The 25,855-nt window shown below is 35.5% G+C and overlaps 1 protein-coding gene across 4 annotated transcripts in view; it reads right to left on the minus strand.

Moving 5' to 3' along the window:
* LOC145674775 (uncharacterized) overlaps window positions 1–25,855 on the minus strand; it is a 163,601-nt gene that overhangs the window by 57,305 nt on the left and 80,441 nt on the right. Inside the window, exon 1 of one of the 4 annotated variants that reach the window (XM_081744979.1) lies at window positions 781–932. The exons of 2 other annotated variants lie outside the window; for them this stretch is intronic. The gene's annotated coding sequence lies outside the window, so the exon portion shown is untranslated. One more of the 4 variants, XM_081744977.1, reaches the window with a different exon arrangement.

The following is a 25,855-nucleotide window of genomic DNA, read 5'->3' on the forward strand; positions in this document are numbered from 1 at the left end:
ATACCTCGAATCTCTCTTTCTCCCGAATTCTAAGTATTCTTCTAACCTGAATGTTGTACTATTATTTTTGTTTGTTGAAATTCTGTACTTGATTGTTGTTTATTTCCCTCATTCACGTTTAATAAAAGACTCAGAGGAATACTCCAGTTTTATTGGGAGTTACTCTTGCGCCGCCACTGCACTATATCCGAATATACACTAATGGAATCTACGATTAATAATAATAGATATTTATTTTACCGTCTTCGATCCCACGTTTTGTTGAGTTATGGCTGTTTTTACATCTTTCCAATAAATTCTCGGGTGATCAAGGCGCCGAAAGGGAGACATTTTTCCATCAATGTTGTGTATAGTTTATATTTTATCTCGGTGTCACGAATCACCTCCCGACATTTGTTATATTAATTTACACCCTGTATTTATACGGGCAGGGACGTACGCAGGAAATTATTTCGGGTGGGGTTGTCGCCCTCGGTAGATGAAAGTTACAGCCCGTGAAGGTCACGTGCTACAACATGAGTAAATCAATGTATGAAAAGACTGCAGCAGGTACACGCTGTTATACCCACCTGCGCGTGATTAGCGTGTTATAATCTGTTATAGTAGTTCGGCGCAGAAACACCACTTACCTTACTATAAATTAATGACTGTGTTTGTTGTAATAAACTATATAAATTCCGCTACACATTTGATTTATTGGAATTACGCAGTTAACTTACACAAGTGCATGTGCCATGAACTACTAGCACACTCTTCCCACTATCAAAAAATTTTACTCACAATCTTTACACCACTATATATTTGACAGACTGCATATCTCACACAATCTACAATGTCTGTATTTACTTTTCACAATAACGCAGTCTTCGTTTTAACCAGGAGAACTTAATACTTTCAGTTTGCAATACGAAAAACCTCACATTCTTCTTGTTCTTCTCCTCCTCCCCGGTTAGTTTTTATTCTCTTGTTACTGACTGAGTATTGTCCTCAACTACGGGTGTGAACGTACTTCGACAGGGTCTAAAGAGTTTCGGGGGTTGAAAATACAATTTCAGGCTCAATTAAATGAAAATTTATAAAAATGCCCTTAAAGTAGACTACATTTACAAACACGTCTGGATTTCGGGGGTCCAGAAAACCACGTTCACACTTATGCTCAATAAATATTAGAGTGTCATTAGAAATTGTATTTTGATCTACTACCTCCTCTTCAAATGGTATTTCATAAGAATATCTGAAATTTCGTCTAAACACACTAGGCCTTATGGAAAGTTGATTTGAAGTATGATTAGCGTCACACTAAAGGCTTGACTACTGCAGGAAACATATGTTAGTTGATCTCTTTAGTATGACACTAATCAGTTGTCAGAACGACTCTGCATAAAGCGCACTATCTCCCATTAATTCTTGTGTTGGATATATTACGACTCTGCATAAAGCGCACTATCTCCCATTGATTCTTGTGTTGGATATATTGTTCTACATGTCTCATCTTCTTCAGGAATATCGCCATCATTTGGGTGAACAATAATAATTTTCTTTGTTTTTCAACTTGAAATCGATTTGTATGTGGTGAAATATTGTTGGAGTCTGCACATTTACTTTAAGATAAGGTAAGATTAGTTTGAATTTCACCTTTCCTTTGCTTATTATGAGATGTTGGAAATGGTATTATATGTATCAGTGTATTTATTTTGCGTCTTGTGTTGGATATATTGTTCTACATGTCTCATCTTCTTCAGGAATATCACCATCATTTGGGTGAACAATAATAATTTTCTTTGATTTTCAACTTGAAATCGATTTTCATGTGGTGAAATATTGTTGGAGTCTGCACATTAACTTTAAGATAAGGTAAGATTAGTTTGAATTTCACCTTTCCTTTGCTTATTATGAGATGTTGGAAATGGTATTATATGTAACGGTGTATTTATTTTGCGTTTCACATTCGATGAAACACAAGGCTTTTAATTATACATCTTAACAGCGCGCAAACCACTTTATAGCAGTACCACAACCACACACACATATTGATTTATAGTCAGAAACCCTACGCAGAATGTATAGTCAGAAGTACACGCAGAATCACACCCAATTCGCAAAATTTATAGTTGGATTCATTGAGCAGAAAATATTTAATTCGGAAAGGACCTCACTTATTTTTCATTGATTGCAATAACTTAAGAAACATATTAACATTATGCATGTTTTGTATGTGATGAAATAGATATGAATTGATGTAGTAAATTAGTATTTAAATGTTCTACGAAACACTTTAGTAAAATATATACATGTTTTTAATATATACATCTTTTTGTAATGTTTTTAATATATACATGTATTCCACTCGCGAGCTACACAGAACACTAAAGACTGGATATTGTAGCGGCCCAGAAGGCCCTAATCCCTGGAAGGCTACGGCTAAGTTTGACGCTCAGTGCCGGAGCACCGAGTTAATAGATGTATGAAAGGGGTCGCCACCTGTGAACGGCTTGGAACACAGGAAAGAAGTAAACAAAACACGTATAAGCGAATGCAGGATGAACCTGCATTTAAGAAATACTAAGACTGCAAAAATAAAAAATATAAAAAAACAAAATACAACGGTACAACGGTAAACGAATCCAACCTATGCGAGACTGCCCCCTGTACAATCTACGAGTGCACAGAGAACAGCCCTTGTGCCGTGATTTCCTTACCTCAAAGTAAAACAAGGAAAACTCAACCACTAAATACACACCTGTGAGGTTTGGTTTCTCTAAAATATAAACATTGTGATTATATGGGTTGTATTTGATTTGATTTGATTTGATTTATTTGCGTTCATTTGACCATACAGAGTACACAAATTTGTACATATGGTATAGAACATGTCATTTTACAATAATACATTGGTTAAATACAGAGTTAATAAACACATACAAATAAACTATAAGCATACGAATATAAAACTAAATTTTTTTTACAATAAAAGAAGGAAAAAATAAAGATTTGTTATTTAATCTAATGGTTAAAATATATCTACGTACTAATTTTTATTGCCTTCAGAAATAATAAAGAATTATTCACCTATATACTCATCTACAGAATAATAAGATTTACAAATTAGCATATTTTTAACCTCTCTCAAAATCTTTATATCATCTTTTATGTATTTCAATTCTCTTGGTAATTTATTATATAGCACCGCACCTCTATAAAATGTAGTTTTTTCAAACATACTTGTTCTGTGTGACTGTATTACAAATTTATCACAGTTTCTAGTTCTATATTCATGTACGTCGGCATGCGTTAAGTAGTTATCTATGTTTTTTCTCACTAATTTTAATACCTCATATATATACAAACTCGGTATCGTAAGCAATCTTAGTTCTCGAAATTTACTTCTACAACTACTACGAAAATGGGAATGTGTAATGATACGGATTGTTTTCTTTTGTAATCTAAATATTGTAAACAAATCATTAGTGACACCCCAGAAGGCAATACCATACTGTACTCGGGAATAAAATGACGCATAATATAATGAAATTAAAGTGTCTAGGTTAAGAACAGAGGAAAGTGTATAAGCCATATAAACAATAGAAGATAAATTTTGGCATAAATTGTTTATATGATGTTTCCATTTAAGTTTGTCATCTAGGTTTAATCCTAAGAATTTAGTATTTGATGCGCATTCCACATTATTATTATTAATTGTAAACGAAGGTTTAATTGGTGATGAATTAGTTGGGAAAAAATATAAACATTTGGTTTTTTCGGTGTTAATAATTAAGTTATTGTGGTGTAACCAAGTTTCGAGCTCTCTTGCTGTTATATTTACATTATTTTGCAGCTCAGTTAAATTACTTCCTTTTAGAAGTATATTTGTGTCATCTGCATACGGAAATAACTTACCATGAGTGATATAAAGTGGTAGATCATTAACATATAAAAGAAATAATATTGGTCCTAAGACTGATCCTTGAGGAACTCCTATGTTAACCATAGAAGGTGTTGATCTGTGAGTTTCGATATACAAGTTGTCTTCATTAATGAAATTTATCTCTACAAATTGTTGTCTATTTGTAAGGTAAGTTTGCAACCATTGGTTAGCAACACCCCTTATTCCATATGCATTTAATTTACTTAAGAGTAACGAATGGTTGACACAGTCGAAAGCTTTACTTAAGTCACAAAATATAGATAGTGGGTATGATTTACTTTCTATTGAGTCTACTACTTCTTGCAAGAAATGAAGGGCAGCTGTAGATGTGGATCTATTTTTAAGAAAACCATGTTGCGAGTCAGATAAAACATTGTTACGTTCCAAATGCGTAATTAATCTATTTTTCATTATGGATTTTATAATTTTCGAAATTTAGAGCAGAGAGCTATTGGTCTGTAATTTTCGCATTTCTTTTTGTCACCCTTTTTGTGTAATGGTTTTATAAGGGCCCATTTCAGGCTGTCTGGGAATATACCTTGTGAGAATGAGTCATTAATTATGTGAGACAGAGGTTGTGCAATTGCGTGGATACATCTTTTGATTATAAATTCCGGGATGTCATCTGGACCCCTTGATGATCCGTATTTAAAATTCCTTACTACTGATATTATTTCAGAAGGATTTGTTGGAATTATAAATAAAGAACTACTTATTTGATTAATTCGATTAGGGTTATTCTTAATATCATTCGATGGTGTTTGCGATTTAAGTAGGTTAGTAACTATATTGCTGAAGTAAGAGTTGGAAAGCTCAACAATAACATGAGGGTCTTTACAGTTTTTGCCGTTCGCGAGTTTTATTTCAGTATTTTGAACAAGTTGTGGTTTTTGATTTGTTTCTTCTTTAATTATTTTCCAGGCAATTTTGGTCTTGTTTTCTGCATTAGAAATTATATTATTATAATAGGACTTTTTGACTTGTTTTATTACCTTTTTATATATGTTTTTATAATTTTTACAGTAAATCTTAATACTATTATTCTTAGTAGTTTTGCTAAGATGATTTAGTGACTTCATCTTTTTACTACTCACTATTATACCTTGCGTCACCCAATTCTTTTGTTTATTGTTCTTGATTGTAAACGTTGCGTATGGGAAACACTGATCAAATATCAGCTTAAATTTACTGAAAAATATACTAAACTTATCGTTCACCGAATAAGATGATTTTGACATTACACTTGACCAGTCCTCGGATTCAAGATACTTATTAAATTGTAAAATATTGTCTTCACTGAAATTTCTTTTTCTCATTTTTATTATTTTTGAACAGCCAGTTTTTTTGTTTTGTGGATTAACTAACACGTTTGCATTGTAAGAGTTCACAGTGGCTATTTGTGCCCTATGATCAGAAAACCCGCTATTGAAAACATTAACGAAGCAATAGAATTTTCTTTTGTTTATAATCACCTGATCGATGGCAGTTTGTGAATTTTCCGTTATTCGCGTTGGTTCATTAACTATTGCTTCTAGATTATGGCTAAGTAATAATATTTTCAATTGATCATCAATAGAATTATGGTCTAAAAAATCAATATTTATATCACCCACTACAACTACATCCTTCGTCTTTGTTTCATAATATGAAAGAATATTTTCTAAATTTCTGATAAAAATATTTACATCACTCTCTGGGGTTCTATATATACATATAACTACTACCTTATAAGATAATAATTCAACAATGGATGCCTCAAAATGTTTATCTATGTTTAGGTTTTCAAATTTGGTTACCTTTTTAATTAATACATCTGATCGTGAAAATATACAGGATCATCCCTGTTTCATATTTGTTCTACAGTAACTTGCAGATAGGTTATAATTAGGAATATTAATAATACCAAGTTCATTTTGTTTTCTCCAATGTTCTGTTAAGCAAATTAGACTAGATTCATGCATATTTTTAAATAAAATTTCCAGCATAATTTTCTTTGTTGAGCTAAGCCCTTGTACATTTTGATGAAAAATCTCTAGTTGACTATGTTGAGTAGAGGTTAAGACACTATTGGACTTTTGTTTCGCCATAAAAGAATGATCGGGATCATTATAATGTGCTATAGAGGAAACATGAGTCTCATATGAAGGAGTGACAGTATTATTATTCTTTTGTTTAGGAAATTGGAATTCAGGATTAGCAACGCGAATAATAGTTTTTGGACTTTCTGACCTTTATTGAGTGCCGGTGAGGTTATTAATACCCTTGTCCGCAATCATAGTATCATTTGTAGAGACCAATTTCGTATTGAAATAATTACTTTTATTTTTGTCGTCAGCTAAAGTAAAAATATTACATTCCTGAATTTCAATTTCGATACCATTCAGTTTTTTTGAAGCCTCTTTGATTGCACAGTATGTAGTATCATGCGACAAAGTACATTTTTACCTGCGTTATTTAAATGTAATCCATGGTGTGTAAAATGATACCTTGGAAAGCGACTGGTGTTTATAAATTCCACATTTTTGAAATTTTTACCTATGCATTCAGCATTGTTATTGAATTCAAAAATTTGCCTATTCAAGGTTCCATTTGGACGATGCGGAAAATCGTATCTATAGGGAACGGTGACCACAACCGAGTTTATTTTTTTCTTATTCAGACATGCTAAAGTAGTTTCGAGGGCACATAGTGTTTCTGTTTGTGGGGGATTGTGGAAAATTATTTGTACCAGCAAGGAGAACGACGAAATCATCATCGGTTAAATTTGCAGATAGTTTGTTTATATCTTCACACACTTGTTCAAGTTTGGCATTTGGCTTTACAATGGAACTTACCGATATATTGTTACTGAGGTTTTGGAGTGTAGATGCACAATTTTTTCCCTGACTGTCGCTTAAGATTAATATGGCCGGTTTTCTGTCAGCTGTTTTAGACCTATCATTGAATTTTAGAGAATGTGTACTAGGAATTAATAAATCAGCCCTTTAGTCACCGGTACTTTATCCACTTTTGATGATTAACACATTTGTTTCGACATTCTTTTAGGCGTTTCTTCATAATCATTCACTAAACATGCTTTAGACGCATATGTGTTTGAAATAGCACTGTAATTTTTGTGTGGATCATGTACAGGGGGACATATTTGTTCATTGTTTGTTTCGGTAAGTCTGCTTTTGTGGATGTATGTGTTTGGTAACGTACAAGGATACACTAAGTCATTATTTACAGCAATATTAGTTGTGTTACCGTGTGTAGTATGGAGTTTCGATGCATCTTTGGCATTCACATTTGACCCTTGTACTGGAGAGGGAGTTTGACACTTTGTTGTCTCTTCCAGTCTGCTACTACTATTGTTTCTATTCGGTGAAGTATAAGAATAAACTAATTCATCCAACACTGAAAAACCATTCGTTAGAACAATATCGGATTTTGTGGAAACAGTATTACGTGCTTGTGGCGATTTTTTAGATTTACCCCTCACTACACTTGACCACGAATTTTGACCTTGCACTGCATTCTCTTCTGTTTGTGCGTTGATTTGAAATTGATTTAGTTGTTGTTTTAAAGATTCAATATCACTACTGAGTACCTTGATTACTTCTTCTAATGAAGACAGTTCTTCCTTTGTTGCTTGACAATTTGTACAAAGTATTAATTCACTGTCATTTTCAATAGGAACACTAGTAACTATGGCTTGCATTTTGGATTTCGCTCTTGTTATAATTTCAGATGTATTTGCAATTTTAATTTGGCATGGTTTACACGCTGTACTCAAACATACCTTGTTTCTTTTGCATTCTCTGCATAAAAACGAGGAAAACTGTACACTCGAGGTTTCACTTAGACCACACACATCCGCCATGTTTGGATATTTATGTGGATGTAATATTTATTTGACGGAGTATATTTTCACAGGCAATATTATTCAATACTTATTATACACGTGTAAATGTAATGATGTAATTTTCTGACACAGAGACTAGCATCAATTAACATAAAACTTCTGTGACTTTTGAACTCGCACAGTTGTGCAACTAAGCAGACTCATACTGCCCAGAATAATAAACTGAAAGAAAAAAAAACATACTACATAGTTGCACCAATACACAAAGAATACATACATACTTAAAATAGCTCGAGCACTTTAACTTCAAGAACCACGACTAGTCGGGTGGACATAGAATTGGATAAGGTATTAGCATAAACAAACATCATACACTGCTGAATTATTACTAAAAGACGAATGGACCCCTTTTAAGAGAAACATCATGTTATATTAATGCTGCTTGCAGTAAACATCGCCGAAAACGACATACGTTCCTAGCTGAGTAGGATTATCTACGGTGGACAGGAGGTGGACGAGTTTAACAAACATGGCTATAAAGACCTTATGACAAGCCGTGATAATTAATATTGTGACATACCATAATGTAGACCAATGTAGTCAATCTAAGGTGGCATACAAAATGTGGTGAAGATACTTTCAGGCAGAGATTAAGAAGAAAGAACTAGAACGAGAACAATATGACTTCTACAGTGAGTTAAATCACAACCGTAGTAACCAAAGAGGACAACACTCTCAACCAACTTGTGCTAAGTGGCCAAGCAAACTTTAAATGGGGGAGACATCCTCGTGGCTTAGCAATAATGATCTTGAAAGACAGTTATTAATTGTGCCCTTCATCTTACTCATGAGATGCTTATAATTCAACTAAAACTCTTAATAATTGCAAATAATTACCTGCGAACTAATATTTTGATAATGCACTTGCAAATCCACAACAAGGGTGCAATGCGTGCACATAGTGACCATGAATCATTGTAAATGACAATAAATTCTGTACAAAGCAGAACTTCTGGCCTGCTGCGAGGGCAGGCGCTTATCCCGTAGGGATACTTACCATAATTGCAGGGATTGTATAAATCTATCTTGCTATTATTTTCTTAGAAGCACTAACTACACAAATGTGCAACACTTTAAGAAAGAACATTGATCACACGAAAACACATAAATTGCTGCAACACTCACACACATACTATATGGATTTTGGGAAAATTGATAATTCACTATCAATAAGTTGAACCTCTTGACTATTCAAGGCTGGAGTTTGATTGTAGGAAGAATGTCCTCATTGCAAATGACTTTCCCCGGGCAGGGAAAAACTGGTGGTACATCCACTTCCTGGATAGTACTGGGCAGTCCCGATGATATGGTGACTATAACGTGATTTCAGATGATACGCCTGAGTAAGTTGTATGGAAAGTACCAACACTGGGTCATCACAGGAAAATTAAGGCGGGCTAATTCCACCATCATCTTTAAGAAACGCTAGAGAAGATGTGTAAAAGTAAACTTCATGGCAGGTGAATATATGTATATACACCCAAGGCACAGAACTCTATCTCACTTGAATTACACAATATTTTATCTTCACTTTTACACGTAGTGAATGGATGCAAGTGCTCAGATTGATTATAAGGCTACATGAGCTTAAACTACTGAGTGATGAATTCATAGTTCTCATCATAACACAACAAGAACATATCAATACTGACGAATCACTCGACATGTTGCTTTGAATGCTTCCTGAAACACATTCACAAAAACTGGCCAGTCTTTGATGGGCTGACAATACGATCCCTGGACTTCCACAGAAGAGAACCAAAATTTGGGCAGGTCAATAATGCAGTAGATGGAATACTCGACCATTGTGTTACTTCATTGACGGCGTGGATGGGTTGGGGGGCCCCGCTAATAAGAGTTTATCTGCACATGTTGATGCTTAACTTATACTGGGAACTAAACTTGCGTGCGACTGCTGACATCAGGGGTGCCCATCCCCCCCAAAGCTGATGGCGCACTCCCCCCCAAAACTAATAATCTCTTCCCTCCTCAAAACTCAAGTTCTCTAAAAACAATTGCCCAGTGTAGCAGTAGTTTTTATAGTACTAGTAATTCTTATTTTTGTTGTTTTTATTTCCTGTAGTAGTATTATAGAATGCTTGTAGTAGTAGTAGGGACAGTAGTAATTATAAAAATGACATTACTTTTATTAGTAGTCTTGGTAGTATACAACACTAAATATGTTCTATAAGGATATTGAAGGGTATAAAAACTTCTACACACTGTGTATGGCACAGGTATTCTTTTTTTACATTTAGTATTATTATTTTTTTCTTTACAAAATATTGATATAATTTCCTTGTACATGAAAAGTAAGATGCAAGCTACAAGTTATTGAGTTTGATACCAAAAGAAAATGTTATCCTCGAAATTAGCCTATAAAAAGAAGTGATATCCAACAAAAAACATTCCTGTAAAAGAGCCAAGTACGAGTGGCCTTAAAAAGAATTGAAATCACAAAAATAGGCGCCAAGTTCTGGTGGACAACAGTTACAAACACTCACTGGCTCACTTCAAATTTAGATTTGAAACTTGGCTGTTGTCTGTATGGTTACCACTAGCCACTGGCGCAAATCCCAGGGGGGACGAGGGGGACATGTCCCCCCCAATCTTGGACCTGGGGGGGACTGTCCCCCCCAATAATCTAACGTGAAAAGTGCTTTTTGGGATAAGTGTGATGATTTGTGTCCGACTGCCACAAAGGAATTTAAGATGAAATTGATTTCTCTTGGCTTTTCCATTTTTTTTAAAAAAAGAATCGTATTCTGTAGTATTTCAAACTGAACTTCGTGCTGTAGTGCGTTTAGTAGTCTCATCAATATCTGTTAATTCCACTTCCGCTACTTGGGCACAAATTGCAATAAATACCAGAGGAGGATATGGCCCTCTCCTCATGCTGGAAAGTTGTCTTAGCTATGGTATGTCCCCCCCAACATTGGAACTGGAGGCTCTTCCAATAATTCGATTTGAAAACTGCTTTTTGCATATAAGTGTGATGATTTGTGTCCGACTGCCACAAAGGAAAGTGAGATGAAGTTGGTTTCTCTTGGCTTTTCCACTTTTAATGAAAATGAAGGCGTGTGACTGTGTGTGACGTAACCTGATGTGAAATCTTATCTCGCCTAGGCCCTATCAGTAGAGCCCATCTTTTCAGTAAATGCGCATCAGCCTAGGCATCTACTCATGCTTCGTAAGCTAACTAACTCTATGGCCTATGGAACCCGGACGTTCAATGCCGTTCACAAAAGCTCTCCACTGAATTTTATTATTAGCCAACTGGATCCAGTTTCTACTTTGTATTCCTATCTCTGCGAGATCCAATTAATATTGTTCTCCCATTTACGCATTGGTCTTCCTAATGGTCATTTTCCGATTGGTCTTCCAGTCAAGACTTTGAAAGCGTTTCTACTTTCTTCCATCCTAGCTACATGACCTGCCCACCTAAGCCTTCTAGACTTGATGACCCTAACAATGTTTGGTAATCCGTATAAATTATATAGTTCCTTGTCGTGAAGTTTCCACCATTCCCCATCCCCGTTCCTCTTGGGTCCGAATATTTGTCTCAGGAGCTTGTTCTCAAATACTTTCAGTCTATGTTCCTCCCTCAGAGTAAACGACCATGTTTCGAAACCATACAGAACAACAGGCATGATTATCATTTTATATATTTTAAGCTTCAAATTCATCGACAGAATTCGCGACGACAAGAGATTTTAAACTGAATAATAACACGAATTCCCTGTTTTTAGTCAACATTTAATTTCTTCGTGAATATGATTTTCGTTTGTTAATATTGATCCTAGATATTTGAAAGTATCCAATTTATCAAAAGTATTATTTAAAATTTTAACGCATTCATAATTTGCCGTATTACGGTCCCGACGCACTTCCATGTGTTTTGTTTTCTCTGCATTTACTTCTAAACCCATGTCCCTGCAAGCGTTTAATAAGACCTCTGCATTTCTTTCTATTGTTCTCCTATCATCTCCTATTAAATTTACTTCATTAGCGTATGCCATAACCTGGTGAACACCGTTCAACTCTAGGCCCTGGTTACTATATTTGATTTTCCTTATAGCTTATTTCAGGACAAAGTTGAATAATATTGGCGACAACGCATCTCCTTGTTTCAGGCCAATCTCGACGTGAAAGCTCGTGGACAAAATGTTTCCAACCCGGACTTTACTTTGGGTTTCATATAAACATGCCTTCATTAATCTAATTAGCTTTTTCGGTATTCCAAATTCTGTAAGAACGTTGTACAATGTTTCTCTCCTAACCGAGTCGTAAGCCTTTCTAAAATCTATAAGTAGTTGATTTACCGGGATATTGTATTCCCACTTCTTTTCCAGTATTTGGCAATGGCAAATATCTGATCGATAGTTGATCGATTTCGTCTAAATCCGCACTGATAATATCCAATAATTTCATCTGTCAATCTTGCTAATAGAATGTTTGAAAGGTTTTTATAGGATGTTGACAGAAGAGAAATGCCTCGATAATTATTACAGTCAGTTTTGTCGCCTTTCTTGTGGATTGGAACAATGATTGATTCTTTCCACTCTTGTGGCAATTCTTCCTTGTTCCAGATAAGGAGGATGAGTTTGCGTATCTTGTTCAACAATTTTTCGCCTTCAGCTAAAATTAACTCAGCCGCAATTTCGTCACCCGGAGATTTGTGTTTCTTTAATTTCTTTATAGCGGTTTCTATTTCTATTTGGTTGGGTTCTGGAATATACGGTTCTGCGGTGTGTATCTCCTTTTCTCCACGCACATTAGTTTTTGGCTGCGTGTTAAGCAAATCGTCAAAGAAATCTTTCTATCTATTTAAAATGTTATCTGTATCAGTGAGAACTGTTCCGTCAGCTTTCTTTAATATATAAGAACGAGGTTGATAGCCTTTCTTAAATTCGTTGATCCTTATACATGTCCATAATGTTTTTATTTTACTATTAGCTTCAAGTTCCTTAATTTTAGCTTTCAAAAAATCGCGTTTCTTTGTTCTAAAAGTTTTGGAAGTTTCCCGCCTGATGTCTACGAAATTTTGTGTAGTTATTTCATTCGGATTTTGTAGCCAACGTAATTTTGCCTGTTTTCTCTTCTCTGCTAGTTTAACGCATTCCTGGTCGAACCATGGTTTGTTCCTACGTATTTTGGCGTGTCCCAATTTTTCTTTTGAGAGAGGATGTTTCATAAGCAAAGAAAAGAATTCAATTGCTGGAATATTTTTCTCCATAATGTTAAGGTTTCATCTGTTAACTGAAGAGTATATGACATGCGTCAGATTTCTATAACGATTTCTGTAATGCTATTGAGATTATCATCATTTTGCTCAAATAAGAGTATTGTTGCGTCATACATCATTGATATTCTATCTTGATAGTTTTGGGGAAGTCATTATTTATATTATTATAAAACAATTTAAACGTGTATCCATGTGGATGCCTGTACCAATTATAAATATGCATGTATTCAGATTTCAGAATGTGTTCACGGGAGTGATTTGTAATACTGATATGTACTACTACTTCATCTACATCGCCTGATATATAATATACTCTACAACAGGTTCACCTCAGAAATTAGATTCATCTACCGTAATATGAGATTCATATCCCTTCCCTAGAATAAGCCACAAATCTGCCCACCTCCCAGTGTTGAAGACAACCAATGGCGTATTTAGGATTTTGTTTCGAGGGGCTATGCCCAATACAAGGAAGGAAGTGGGCAATTGCCCACCTGAGTTTGAGAATAAAATATATTTTAATTTATGCATAAATTGAAGTTATAATGGCAAGAATTGCAGACCGATAAATCCTATATATATAATATGATACAAAAATTTAGGAGTGAATCTAACACTTTATTCTATTCATACAAGAGAAAGGAAGCATCCTCTTTGCCTACCTAATTTCCCGGCCTAATTATTCCCCCGTTTTGATTTTCTTTAATTCAAACATTTCCTTATTTTAAAAACTAAACGATATAATTTTTCCTTTGTTATAGCTAAAGTCTCGTCATGTTGATATCCGCGCAAGTTGGTGTGGAACACCAGTTTCGCTTATCAACTCTTCTTAGTTTTGGTGTTACTGACGACGGCCGACTTTAATCGCAATTGACAACGGTCGATGACAGGCAAAGCGAAAGAAAGTAACATTTTTAAAAAATCATGCAATTAGAAAGGACGAAAGAAAGAACAAACGAACGTAGTTCTTATATGGAATGAAATTTGACAAATACAGTATTATTTCTGAACAAAGAACATAAGAAAATGGAACGTCAATGAAAATGGAACGAAATGGTAAGAAGGATTATTGTTGTACGTGGAATGCGGAAAGCAAACAAGTTTATTTCGGGGGGAGCTTGAGCCGACAGCCCCTAAATACGCCACTGAAGACAATTCTGTTACCATGATCTTCCACAGCATTGTTTTTCAACTTCATAAATATTTTGAGCATCGCTTTTATATATATATATAGGCCTATATATATATATATATATATATATATATATATATATATATATATATATATATATATATATGGGAAAGGTCTTACCCGTCCCCCCTAATGTTGAAGACAGATTTGCGCCTATGCCACTAGCTCACAATTATGTCAAAAAACTATTTTATGATTTTCAACAGACAACATAGGCAAGTTTCAAATCTAAATTTGAAAGTGATTCCTTGAGTGTTTGTAACTGTTGTTCACCAGAACTTGGCGCCATCCTTTCATATAGCAACTTGCGCGGTACTTCATTCATAGAGTTTCTAAGCAGGGGGTAGGGGGATTCATTCTCGAGATTTAAAAAAAAAATATATATATCGCATCGTGTTCCAATGTTATTCTGACGACAGCAAAATTACTTATTCGACATTAGAGTAAAATTCTTCCCCAATTTTGTTATTCCCCCCAATTTTTTTCTCGATGGCACAACTTGCGCCATTCATCCCTCCTGTGGGCGGCCCTTCTCTCTTAAAACGAACCAACCTTTCCTTTCATACGGCTACTTGCGCGGTACTTCATTCATCGAGTATCGAAGCAGGGGGTATGGGGGTTCACCCCGGAAAATTTTTGAAAATTGGCTTCTCAAAATCGTGTTTTAATGCTATTCCGACAGTAAAATTGCTAGTTTGAAAGTAGAGTAAAATCCCCCCCAAAATTTTTCTCAATGGCGCAGCTTGCGCCATACATCCCCCCTGTGGGCGGCCCTGGCTGACATAATGACCAATTTGATTCATAAATAGCACACCAACTGCGGAAAGATGCTTCTACGAAGCCACTGTAAGGAATGTGAGAAATTTTTACACCATGCCCACTCACGTGGTAAACTGAAGCGAAGGCCTGTTTCCCAACTCCATCGGAATATTGCCTCAAATTATGCTGATTGTGCAAACTAACTAGGTTAAAATGTTCTACACATCGTAAGGTGAGTTAAACCAACTCTTAAGACTCAGATGAACACTATTAAACAAGATGTATCGAAAATGAGTTGACCGGTGGAAAAACTAACGCCCGTTACGTTTCCATCTTCTTGCAGAGAGTACCCAGAATTCTTTGTGCGCGCCCGCGAACATGATGTTTCTACAGGGTTGCCAACTACAAAATTGTTACAAGAAGTACTCTTATAAGTTACACTAGTATTACAATACTAGTTCGATTATATAGGGGCGTTACAATATTAAATACACAGAATAAAAGAAATAGGGAATCCAAGCAAAAGCAGACGAAAAAATAATAATACATTGAAGAGTATCTTAATCAGGAAGGCATATAGCTAAATGAAAACCATGACCGTAGCCAACCTATTCCTCAGTTTGCTTTACGGCACATGGAAACAAATTAACGGACAATGGTTAATTGTTGGCATACTGGAAAATTTTTGCATTATCTATGAGCACCACAATACGAGGTGCAAACGTATTGCCCGTTGGAGATAATCACCTTATTCTTTTGCATCATAATACACAGCCGTGGAAAATTTTCAAACGTTGTTCTTGCGGCGTTTATTACATCATGGGCGCGGTTAAAATTGTATGCCTTGATGACAAGTGCAGGACCCGAAAATGGTTTGTATTGTGATACTGATAGCGTCATGTTTGACGCCATGATGAGAAGTCTCCACTTACTTTAGGACCCTACATGGGAGAGCTAACAGACAAAGTTCCGGAAGGGTGGGAAAAAGACAAATCTATAGGAATTGGAGCCGAAAAATTATAGCTATCGGATGAAAGAAATTGGAACGGATAAAGTAGAACATGTAGAAAAAATCAGGGGTATAACTCTGGACACGAAAAGATATATAAATTTTGAACGTTTTTATGATTTAGTCTGCGGAAAAATTGAAAAGAAGGAGTTAAAAAAACCAGGAAAGACAGTATGTAAGACTGAGTTTACCATTGTTTCACGACCTGAGACAAAGACACATTGACAAGTTAATAACAAAAGACAATGAGTTGTGAAAACTACAAGATATCAATACGTAACAACTCAATTTATATGAAGAGGTCATAGCGAAAGCACTAGTTTAACCTAGAACCACTCAAGTTTTCTGCAAGTTTCTAAGATCACTTCAATTTCAAATAGTAGATACAAAATTCTGAGAATATATATATATTATGTGAAACTCATATTATGTGAACCCAATACATAAAAGGCTAAACACATATGTTGGGATTACTAATAAAAGCTCAAACTCATCCATAAACAAACCAATATACATCACATGACGTCCAAAGAAAATATTGAAACCAAAGGTCATCTTCCTCTGTGACCTCAATTGAAATGAAAAATGTGAAAATCGAACTCAAACACATTCTTCAGAACAGTAGAAAACATGCTTATTAGTAATTTTTAGAGCACACAATGTAAATACTCGCCAAGAGGGAAAAAGTGGTTTGTGTACTTCTACTGTTAGTAGTATTTATAGACACCAGAGTACCATCCCACCAAACAAAGATATATACTAGTATTAGTACATCTCAAAGAGCAATATTCTTGGAATTGCAATGCCTAATCAGTAGTAATTGCCTAAAGGTTTTAAAAATAATTTCAATAAGTTCACAAGGCAAGGAAAAATAATTTACAATATTTCTTTGCAGTTAATTGTCTGAGGCACTGGCGTAAGTTCCGGAGGATGAGAAGGACATGTCTCTCATTACATCTTGGAACAGGGGAGACGGTGCCCCCAGTAACTCGATTTGAATTGTGTTTTTCGGCGGAGAAATGTTATGATTTGTGTCCGACTGCCACTTCATCTACATCGCTTTAAAATATACAACAATTTGACTTCAGAAATCAGATTGATTTGCCGTAATATGAGTCTCATTTCCCTCCCTTCAGAATAAGCCTCAAATATTCCAGCCTCCCAATGTTGGAGACAATTCTGCTCATTGATCCACCACAGTGTTGTTTTTCAACTTATAAATACTTTGAACATCTCTTAATTCTACCCGTCCCCCTTCCCCCAATGTTGAAGACAGATTTGCGCCGCTGGTTTGAGTCTCCTCGACCCTGAACTGTCTTTACATTCTGAAACATTGAAATTTGTTTTACCAGCACGGATACATGAATATAAATTGCTCATAGATACGTCGAAAACCAAGACATTAATGTCAAGTACAGTTTACGCGACAAGTAAATTTCGATGTCTCTGCACTGACCCAGAGGGTACTAACTGTTGGTAGGTGCGAGTAAGGCGGCACGTTTAGGGCGGCAAAAAACTGAAAATAAAAGCTCCTACGAACTAAAATCCCAAACTGAATTGAAATAGGCCTTCCTGAACATGTTCAAGATTTCAATACCCTCACTAAGAGTTTTTTTTAAATAGTATTCCGTACAACCTACCTTAGTCTCTAAAACCGTGAGGCAAATCAGATAGGCATGTCTTCTAGGGTGCAGTGAAAAGAGGCCAAATTTTTTTTTCGAAATTCGATTTTGGATAGAGTCAAAAGTTGCATTATATTATGGTACTTTACCATGGAAAATTTCAATTCTGTAAAATATTTTTAGCCGGGGCGCAATGGGCCTTAAGTTCCGCTGACTTTGTAAACCAATACATGTTTGTTCTGTATTTGTGTAATTATTAGACAGCTCTTCGCTTGAAGTAGACTGCAATTTGAGGGTGTTAAGATTTGTTTTCGCGGCGAGATGAATTTCTAAAGCTACCGAAGTTCATATTCTATGTTACTGGCTACATCAACCCAAAATTCACCACTAAGAGGTGGCTGCCGTCGACTTCAATCCCACCCACCCGCCAACATTAGATTGAATTTTTCATAAGTTGGGTTCACGTCTTCCTGCAAAATACTGCGACTATCTCAAAAGTAGGCATGTACTTTCTCGAGTCAATTTTGGAACGAATAAAGAAATCGCTCTCTCGTGCCCGATACTGAAAAAAGTTTCACAAATTAATTTCACTAATCTTTCCACTACTTGCGTATGACATTTGAACTCACGAATATCAACACATGTATTTTCTGGAGCGCGAATTTCTTGCAATTTTTCGTGTGTCTCATGAGTCAATATTAGCGTTCTGTTATAATACACTCATTCCAGTTTATCATTTTTCTGTAATTATTAGTCTCTAAGTTTAATACTGGCACTTCGAAGGAACGAATTTCACAAGGTTTACACTGCTTTCTGGATTGGAATATTTTATTAGCAGCAAGGATTCGTGTAGTTGATCTGTCGACACCAATCATGGCAATGAGAATGTTTTAAGGATTTGCATAGAATGCATTTCTGGAAATTACTTTATTGACTGGAGTCTTGTATGGTACTTGCAAACATCGTGAAAGTTTTATGGTCAGGAACAAATGTTTAGCTCCGTATTTGACAAGAGGTTTCAGCTTAATGTTGAACCACACTTTTACCATGAACTTTGATAGAGTTTTGAGCTCCTCTGAAGGATTTGGCATTGATATATACACCTATAGACGCAAAAGTTTGTAAGCCACTGTTAACCAGCGAACATGACCAAGTTTTCCAGGTTTCTTAATCTGCTAGGATTTCATCAGTCTAATCTTATGACAGATTGAAGTATTTCACAAAAGTACCTCTGATCATAACTGAGATCACGCACATTTAGGAGTGTAGGAGGTTCTGAAGAAATCTTTTCGAAGCCGTACGCTGAATTTGTTTCACAATTCACTAATGATCTAATAATAGAGCCAGAGAAAGTGTAAGGGCCAGTACTTATACCGTCGATTTCTTTTAGTAAATGACGAAGTGGTAGTTCAGTGAAATACAATAAGCATATGCACCACTGCAAGAGCCTCCCTAAATGGTTTTCGAGCACTTTAATCACTCCTCCGTTTGACCTAACATTAATATTAGTGCCATCACAGCCGTTAGCTACCACATCTGATAGGTCCACATTATTTTCTTGTAATTCACGGCAGATGAAACAAGCAATATTGTTTGCTGATGCCTATCCGGTCAAAGCATTTCCGGCATAGCCGAGAAATTTGTTACACGTTTCCACACGGATAGAATAATGTTCTTCCATCTTCATCTTCCTCACATCGTGAGCATTTGGTCTTCTTCCAACCAAAATATATGGCACGAGGTTCCACTTTAATCACAGTCTCTTAGTTCTTACACTTATACCATTTTTCACAACCTCTCTTTGAATTTCACTTCTGTCAATTATGTTTTGCTACTGCTCTAGACTCACATATTTAAAATCTTCCAAAACTGCAGTAGCAATTGCTGCAATTTTTCTTCTAGTCATGCTGGTCTTCTCCTTCAGGTTTGCTAATGTTGGGACGAATTTTCTCATTTGCGTGCATCCAATCTATGCTTGGTCTCTTGTCTTCTTCAAAGGATATTTCCAACTAAAATATGATCTCCTCCAGCTTCAGTGTGTTCTTTATTGCCTTCCTATCTTGTTTCCGAAGGTGACAGGTAGTCTGAAGATTCGATAATGTAACTAGTAGAGTATAATGCTCTTTGGCTGAAAGCTTCACAGTAAGATCGCTTTTTGGCTTTCCTTCCTTCTCTTTCCTTGAATTTATTTGTCCAAGTAATATAAATAATACCCAATATCACTTTTTACTCACCACCCAGCGACACAACTAGGCTAGTAATCGTCCGGGGCAAAAACTCGCCTTAGCGCTCCCCCTCTACCCGACCAACTAAACCAAAAGGCTCCGCAACTATATCTGATATTGGCATCAGACAGTAGTTCTCCTATTCCATTCTTTCTTCAAGTGATAAAGCTGGATTTCAAAATTGTAGTATATATTTTAATTTTTAGTACAATATAAAATACTAAACTACTTTGTAACTGATTGACAAATAATCTGAGAGTAGCATGCGTGACACATTCTTACAGTCTTAGCGAAATAACTGCAAATCGCAATGTTTTCGGAATTATATTGGGATGTGGATATGTAGAATGAATCAACATCTTTTGCTTTTGAATAGAATATTTAATTATGAAAAACAATGAAGCTGTTGTCTCGAGTATTATACTCGGACATTTTACAAATCTCCTAAATCGATGTAAGTTAAATGAAAACAAAAAGCTGGAACTAAAATTTAGCCTTACAACCTCTTTTGGATGCAAAGGTTTTACAATGTCGTCAAAAGATAGCTTTCAAGTTAACATAAGCTCTATGGAGGTGGTTGTTTGAGTCGTTGTGGTTGGTGAGTCGTTGTTTTCCTGTTAAGTTTCTGAGGTAAATTTTTTATGATATTTAGATTGCTAAAACCCCTTTCCTTGCTTTATAGTGAAAATAAATATATGCCCACTTTTGCGGCCCACAATTCGACGCCCGGGGCACAAGCTCTGTCCCCCTAGTTACGTCACTGTCACCACCAACCAAACTATTGTACTATTAACAATACTGCCAAAAGTTCATTGTAGGATATCAGAAGTCTTCTTAAATAGCAAAAACCTTCTTTGTGACAGACTCGCAAAATGCTTATAGTCGATCATTTTCGTTTTATTATTCCCAAATTTCAGAACCATTGCGCCCCGGCTAAAAATAATTTTAGAGAATTAAAGATTCATGTTGTTATCTCTTGACAAAAAATACATTTTTTGCCCTCTATCCACAATATAAATTAAAGTCTACTTTCAGCGAACATTTGCTAAATGGCAGGGACGTAGCAAGAGTTCTGAGTTTGGGGGGGCCATATTTACAAATGGAATAACCCATAATATATATATATATATATATATATATATATATATATACTGTAGTGTACTCAGGATAATTCGCGGAAAATATCGTTTGGAATACTCACCAATAAACTGCCCTAAATTAAACTTTAACTACTCTTTCGAAGGTTAGAAATGTGAACCTCTCTTGCGAAATGCGATAATGAAACAATAATTAAAAATTATGTATTAATAATGTTTACTTATGCAAGGACATTATAAAACGCAATACTTCATACAAATACTTCTTGGTACATTTATACATACCTTTTTGCTTTGTACCTTTATATACTTTGTAGCTTGAGAAAATAGAAATAATATAGTAACAGACGTTCACTACCCAAAAAATGCGATGAGTTCTATGAGGCTACCTAAACTGAACACATAGGCTATCGAGACGTATATTTTACTGTTACTTTTCAAGGATCCTGACTTCCTTCATATATTATACTGTAAACAATTACGGTCACATTTACTGACCGATTACCGACAATTCTGGCTGCCTACCGGTTACCCTAATATTTACAGTATTACTGTAAAATTTATGGTTATAAGTTAGGCCACAAAAAGGTCGTGTGTATGCCCTATTACCATAACTTAAATACTATTACCGTAAATTTTAGGGTACTCTGTTGGCAGCCAGAATTGATGGTAATCGGTCAATAAATGTGACCGTAATTGTTTACAGTGTAGTATATTTTATTGTTTACAAAATCGTTGTCTTCCGTGCGTCTCAAACATAAATCAATCCAAGAGGTTACTACAATTATTTGAACTTCCGTGAACAAAAAAAATCTAATCAGCGAAGTACATATATAATAAAATAATAATTGGTAAAATATTGGCCTAATATTACAATACTATTTTCTTTAATGCTGTTCTTGCATCAACTGAGAACGTTTTGCCACATTGTATTTACAAATTACTTGCTGAACACAAACTGTGACGCCTATGCAACGACTTTGCGAATATATCAATAATTTTATCTTCTACATGCTTAGAGACTATCTATTGTTCTATTTCAAGTGCGACTAACGCTGATGTTCTATCCTAACCAGACTTACAATTACGATATGATTTTACCCTTTTATGCACGCTCAAAGAACACTCACAAGAAGCTGATGACACAGGTAGCGTCAAGGCTGTTTTCACCAAATTCGTAGTTGGGGGAAAATTGGCTTGGACAGAGCAGCATACAGGCCCGAGATATTTGTAATTTCTTTCTCCTTCATAAGAGATTGTACATAATTTTTTATAACAATGAATTCATGTTCAGGAAAATCTATTTCAAATTGTGTAGCAGACTCTCCCGTTGCCTCCTTCTTCAAGAAAAATTTTTATTTTAGGATGGCACGCTTGAATACCACGAATTACAGATATATTTTCCTAACAGAATCGTCTGTCAATCTCGTTCGCAATGTTTTCAACCATTGGATATAGGAGTTCTGTACGAAAATTCGCTTCAGTATAAACCTGTGTTTTTTTTCTTCGGAATACTACCCGGAACCAGAAAATCTTTTATACTACTATCATTTCGCTTTTCTCTGCTCTTTGGTTGATTAAAACTTTCTATACCATTTTGTTTGACAAACTCCTATGCTTCAGTGTCTAGACGCAATGAATTTTCCTTTGTTCTAAGTTCTTTTATGACTTCAACAACGGAACAAATAAGTAGCTGGGCGTTTGCTAGGGTAATATCTTCTCCTTGTAGAAAATTATTCAGGCCACTAGTAATTCCCAAGATCTTACTAAAAACAATCAAGCATGAAACAGTGGCAAATGATTTCAGTTTGTTCGCAATACCTTCAGCTTCAGTAGTCTTCTTAGTATCCTTTCCCTCTAATGCAAAGATTATAGCTCCATCATTCTTTTTTATAGCATTCAATGAATGAACATGTGAAGCGCAACGAATGTCTAAAATCAGACATACTGGACTGCTCCAAATCTAACGCTGTCTGAGCCTGCTGTATTCGTCTATGAGCTTTTACGATGTAGAAATAGTTATGCAAAGTCTGCAATAAATCAAAAAATGTATTTACTTGTTCGAACGAACACACTTCTACAATAAATTTAATTGATGTGCATTGCAATGGATATTCAGTGCGAGGGGATAAGACTTTCGAAATTACTTTTGCACACTACCTATGTGGCCTCTCATAACGCTCGCACCATCGTAAGCTTGTCCAATACATTTTGAGTATTTATTAACACCTACCGGTACAGAAGCCAAAGTTTCGATAATTGTTTTCGATATGTATTCAGCATTTACCTCACGAAGTTTGACAAATTTCAAAAAGTGCTCTATCGGTTTAGAATTTTTCACATATCTCACATAAACACTAAGTTGTTCAGAAACATTAACATCTCGCGTTTCATAGCCATAACGCTGAATTTTCTAGCGGCACTTACAATGACGTTGATGATTTCCTCACCGCAGCACAAGACAACTTCATTTGGAATTTCTGGGGATACATAAGTGATATTCCCTGGCGCTGTATAATTCTATAAAAAAGAATCAAAACGTCGTAAAAACTCAAATGTTTGCAAGAAATTCCCTTTATTTAAACTGCTGTCATCTTCATCGTTGCCTCGGAAAGCCAATCCCTATCGACCCAAATGGATCACAATCACCACTATTTTTTCTATATGCTTTAAGCACTCTCCACGGGTTCTTATTTCTTTTCCAGATGTATCGTTTTGCAGATTCAGGACATCTCCAGTTTCTTTGGACCTCTGAAAGCAGTCATTCACATGAATGTTTTGCTGTGAGATGCTAGCACCTTCCTTATCAACGCTGTCGGAATGAATATTTTCCTAAGCAATAACACGCACCTTATCAGTTTCACTGAAGGTACTCACCAATTGCTTATCACTTTTTTCGTGTGAAATAAAATATCCAGATTTTATAAATCTCTCCATATTTAACTTAATTTCAAGAACACATGCATAGCAAACATAACAGTGTGGATTCCACGTTCAGTAAGAAAATAGACTCTTTCCCGCTCAGCCACAGTTGCCAGCGCCAGAGTAAACCTACACTCAGTACCTTCTCGTAAAACTATTAAAAGATACTATAAGATACTATGTTGCAAAACCCAGCAATGTGGGAGAAGTATTCTCCTAGCCTTTGAGTCGAATCAACTTTTCATTTTTTTTTCTTAGTCGGTTATACAAAGTGCATTCGTATACCTTTTTAGCCTTAGTACTTCAAGGCGACTCTAAGGGTTGGAAGGACCTCGCAATGTTAACGAAGGTGACGGTGTAAAAGTTATTACCATTCACTTTTAATGTTTAAGAAATATCTATAAATGAATTTTTTAAAAATTTTTAGAAATATGAATAATTTCAGTTTACTATGGATATTTTTAAAATTTATTGTCGGATAAAAACAATTTGTAACATATAATTTTAAATAAATATTTGGGGGGCCAAGCCAAGATTTGGGGAGGCCGGTACCCCCCGGACTCCCCCTTATCTACGTCCGTGCTAAATGGTTACATAGTAAACGGAAATTCATTTGCAAAATTTCAAATTTAAAGCCTCTTGCGCCCCGGCTAAAAATTATTTTAGAAATTGAAATTTTCTATGGTAAAGTACTACGATATGACGCAACTTTTGCCTCCTATCCAAATTCGAATTTCGAAAAAAAAATTTCGCTCCACCCTAATGACTACTGCGATACTAGAGTTAGTAACAACACACGACAATTATAATAGTAAGTACGGTCTTAAGACAGGTTTAAACTGGTGAGCTGACTTTCCTACCCTTCAATAATTGTTCCGAGGTCCCAACATACTTATATTGGATATGTTAATAGCACTATAAGAATTTTTGACAGGGAAAGTGTAGAACAAAATGGAACTCGGCATATTTCAATTACGACCGTATTTACAATTATGATTCTACGCTAGTTATAGCCATGCTATAATTGCCTCCAGAAACAATAACTAAAGCATGATGAAAGAAAATGTTTTGGGCGTTTAGTCGCCAGGTCGTGTAGTGGCTTAGAAAGAAATAAAACTACAGAAAAGGTACTGAAAGAGATAGTGAAATGTGCATCTTAGTTAATCATTGAAAAAGTAATTAAATCATGTTAAAAGTCGTGAGAGTAATTTTGTGTTTAGTGTTCAAAAACATTTTTATCTCTATACTGTTTCAAGTGTTTATTTTCTGTCTGACGAGTTAGCTAAGTAGGTAAGGCGCTCGACTTCTAACTGGGTAATTTATGTTCAAATCTCCCTGCAGCTAACTTTTTCTCCCACTACCGAAATCAATACACTACCGTGTGTTGTGTTGATTTAACACAAAAAGTGGTAGTCACGATGGATCACCACATTGTTGGATATGGGCGGAATTAGGAATTGTCAACTGGAATTAGGAATTAGAAACGGCGGAATTAGGAATTAGGAACACAAACATTGTAATGTGTTTATACTTACACTTTAAGCTCAGAAGAGCTGAAGCTAATAAACTTATAAACTAGAATGTTATAGTTGATCAATGAGAGGTGTATGCCTACTTTTGGACTACGTGAACAGATAGGAGTGTAGTTTGAAACAAAGAAACAAAAGTGTAAACATACAAACCGTATTTCAATTAAATCTAAGATAATCTAAGATAATGTAGGAAAAATGCAAGAAAGTAATTAATAATAATAAATATAACCATATAAAAATATATTTTGAAAGAAAAAGGGCCCCTGGTAGAACTTGTTTAATACAGTTATCGAACCGTTAATCAGAGTTAGAGTGAGTCAGTGGGTCTAGTTTTTTGAGTGGATCGTGCGACCCACCACCCACCGTGACCCACTCTGAGCCATTGTGACCAACATCGACCCACCAAAACCCATCGTCAATAAC

Source organism: Thermobia domestica, chromosome 18, assembly GCF_964235325.1.
Source record: "Thermobia domestica chromosome 18, izTheDome1.hap1.1, whole genome shotgun sequence".
Taxonomy (NCBI): Eukaryota; Metazoa; Arthropoda; class Insecta; order Zygentoma; family Lepismatidae; genus Thermobia; species Thermobia domestica.